Below are 3,862 nucleotides of genomic sequence, written 5' to 3' on the forward strand. Positions count from 1 at the left end.
CGACCGCGCGTCCGCGCCTGAGAGGTTGGGGCCGTCGCTGTCATGGGCCGCAGATTCTGACGCGCTGCGTCGCGCCAGAGGCTTGAATCCCGCAACAGATTTGCTGCCAGGGTGCTGCATCGCCGATCTCGAGGGGGATTTGCTCCCCGGGAATGGACACATAAAATGTGCCTCATGTGTTGTACTGTTTGGCACAATTTCTTCAACATTTTCTTCAGAATTTTCACTTGCATCACGAGAGAACTCATGCACACGATGATGAGGGTTAGTCAACAGTGGTACATTGCAATTATTTGCTCGGTGATCACCATCGATAAGATGTGAGGGCAGAAGAAGGATTTCTTAACGAAGAAGTGCTCCGGCATTTGGGTGGAGATCACGAAAGGGATAATGAGTTTCATCGAAGACGATGTCATGAGATATGTAGACACGACCGGTGGACACATCATGGCATTTTACGCCTTTGTATTGAGCACTATACCCAATAAAAACACACTGTTTGGACCTGAACATGAGCTTACGGTTGTTGGGTCATAGATTGGGCCAACACGCACACCCAAAGACACAAAGGGAGTTATACTCCGGTTTGGTGTGAAAGAGTTTTTCAAGAGGAGTTTCATAGTTAAGAACTCGACTAGGTAACATGTTTATGAGATGCACAGCAGTAAGAAAGGCCTCATCCTAGAATTTAAGAGGCATAGATGCATGTGCAAGAAGGGCAAGCCCAACTTCAACAATGTGGCGGTGCTTGCGTTCAGTCAACCCATTTTGTTGGTGGGCGTGTGGGCAAGAGACTTGGTGAGATACGCCAAGTGTTTGGAAGAAGGAGTTTAATTTTTCATACTCCCCTCCCCAATCTGATTGAACTGCAATTATTTTACTATCAAACTTGCGTTCAACTAGAGCTTGGAAGTTTTGAGAAACATGGAATACTTCGGATCTTTTCGTAAGAAGATAGATCCATGAATATTTGCTGTAGTCATCAATGAAACTGACGTAATAAGTATGTCTACCAACAGAGGAAGGTGTCGGACCCCACACATCAGAAAAAACAAGTTGCAATGGTTTGGTAGAAATACTTGTAGAAATTGGATAAGGCAATTGATGGCTTTTAGCCTTTTGACATGAATCACAAATTGTTTCATTGTCACGCTCTTCATATGAGAGCCTATTTTTCCTAAGTAATTTCTCAACTAAAGAAAAAGATGCATGCCCTAAACGATCATGCCACCGAGATGATGAAAGCTTGATAGAACCACAAGCTTGTTTATTTTGCCTCCTAAGCTCAGGAATCAACGGATAGAGCCCTCGAACACAGCTACCTCGATACATGATATTCCTCGTGGCCTGATCCTTGATAAAAAAAGAAGAATGGGTGAAATTCAATAACGACATGATTATCAAGGGCTATACGATGAACAGAAAGTAGGTTCATGGAGGCTTTAGGGACATGCAAGATTTTTCAAAGATGAATTTTTCGGTGAGGGTTTTTAATAATTGAATGACCAACATGACGGATCCTCGTACCTTCTCCGTTTGCAGCATGAATCTGGTCGAATCCGCGGTACTTCTCCCTCATGGTGACTTTCTCAATCTCACCCGTAATGTGGTTTGTAGCACCACTATCCATGTACCAGTTTGTGTCAACGCCGTACAAGCCCTCAGCGCCGCTGGCTACCTTTTCATCTTGGGAGGAATCTTCATCTTCCTAAAACCGGTACCAGCAGTCCTTTGCTGAGTGGCCCAGTTTGCCATAGATCTGACACTTGACAGGATCAGGGCATGACTTGGTGTTGTTGCCGGTGCGGCGACCCTTGGTGTTGTTGTAGGAGGGTCGCCCGCCATTGTTGCCGCCGCTGGTGTTGTGGCTGCCGCGCGAGTTGGTGTTGGCGGTGTTCCTCCCTCTGCGTGGCAGCCCGCGGTAGTGAGAGGATCCACCACCCCCACGACCATGTGATGCGACGTTTGCAGAGGACTTGAAGCCGGTGCCCGTGCCCTGGTAGAGTGCCACCCTCTGGTCAAAATTTCTCATCTGAGCAAAGAGCTCATCGAGCGAGACAGGGATGGTGCGAGCATCGAGCGCCGAGACCAGCGGTTGATACTCCATGTCGAGACCGACGAGGATGTGCGAGATCAGCTGGTCGTCGTCCAACGTCTTTCCTGCCGCCGCGAGTTCCTCCGCCAGCGATCGCATCTGTGTGAAGTATGTCGCTACAGACTGTTGCCCCTTCTGTGCATTAGCAAGAGCTATGCGTATGTTGTTGCTGCGGGACAGAGAGGTTGAGGAGAACATGCTGGCCAGTGCTGTCCAGAGATCATGCGCGTGGAAAATGGAGGTGACCTGCACAAGCACTTCCTTCGACAAATTATTCAGCAGATAGCCCAATGCCCGCTGATCCTCCCTGACCCAGTGGGGATGCAGGGGGTTCGGAGACGTCTCTTCCTTCTCGTCTGATGCCTTGGTGGTGACAGTCTGTGCGGGCTCCTTCATGGTTCCATCGACATAGCCGAAGAACCCCGCACCCCGGAGCCGTGGCGTGATCTGCGTCCGCCAGAGCACATAGTTTGTGCAGGTAAGTTCTCGGTGATCTGACCGCTAAGGTTGGTCTGGGAGAAGCTTGAGGAGGAGGAGGACATGGCGGCATAGTGGTGGATGCGGGCTAGATGAGATGGAAAAGGATGGCTCTGTATACCATGTGGAAAACTGCGAGAACGTCTTACCCTACCGAGGGCGACGGTTTCATGTTACATAGCCAGGAGCTGATCCCTGGGATATGCATACATGATAGTTGAGATTACAAACGTAAGATACAAGAAAGGAAGGTTTGGTTACAGAGATGAGATCAACTCAAACAACCTATCTATGTCCTGCGCAACAACTCCATGTAGACTTGTGCCTCAAGTAGACGCATATGTTTAACACATGGGTGTTTATGTAAGGGGATAATTCATGCCACGTGTATGCAGGCTGTGGCTCTGTATCAACATGCCCTATGCATCACCATTCGACATCATCTGGGAATTATTTAACATAACACAAATAAAAGACAAAACTAGGCAGAATATGCAAAGCGAGGGCAGGTCCGCTGTTGCCCATGGCGCAGATGGATGAGCCTGACATAGTTACAATGGCAGGAGGGAGATGTTCGTTTGGATGGTCGAGTGCAGAGAGGAGGCCAGGGAGATGGAGGAGAACTGGAAAGCATGGTGGCTGCCGCCGCTGCCATGTGGAGGAAAATGGTGGAAAGGAAAAGCGTGGGATGGACGCTAAGACGTACGGCGGTACGGGAGGGGTGCCGTGTGATGTCACGAGCGGCACAGCACGAGAGCGAGAGAGAGAGGGAAGGGCCGAGAAAATACGAGAGGTGAGCAACCACTTCGAATTTACCGCTGATGAAATAATGATAAGAGTTATCTTTAATTTTATTTTTGCGGGGAACTGTTATCATTGTTTCCTTCAAAAATAATGATAAGAGTTCCCCGCAAAAAAATAAATAAAGATAAGAGTAAAATGTCAAGTAAAAATCGCCAATGTAACATACTCACAACGGTCATACAACAAATGACTTATCTGGCACATTACTACTCCACTAGGGACCACTAGTAAACTGTACCTTGATTATGGTGGGCTTACCCCTGACGTGGAAGTAGGTTATATCTCGTCCTCCTTATGGCCTTGTTAACTGTGAGTGCAACTACTTGTCTGTATAAATTTGGAGGAGTTCATCCTTAAGACCATACCATTCGAGTCATCCATCTGCATCACGTGGTAATATATATAGTACTACACTTCAGGAGATTTTTGGATACTTTCTTGCTCAAGATTGGGGAAGAAACAAAATGAGAGCGGGACATATGTAGC

At 47.7% G+C, this 3,862-nt stretch overlaps 1 pseudogene; it reads right to left on the minus strand.

The window, feature by feature from the left end:
- Nucleotides 1-2,016: 2,016 nt before the first annotated feature.
- On the minus strand, nucleotides 2,017-2,156 carry LOC123163393 (uncharacterized; annotated as a pseudogene).
- Nucleotides 2,157-3,862: the final 1,706 nt, after the last annotated feature.

The sequence above is a fragment of the Triticum aestivum genome, chromosome 7B (assembly GCF_018294505.1).
Source record: "Triticum aestivum cultivar Chinese Spring chromosome 7B, IWGSC CS RefSeq v2.1, whole genome shotgun sequence".
In the NCBI taxonomy this organism is placed as follows: Eukaryota; Viridiplantae; Streptophyta; class Magnoliopsida; order Poales; family Poaceae; genus Triticum; species Triticum aestivum.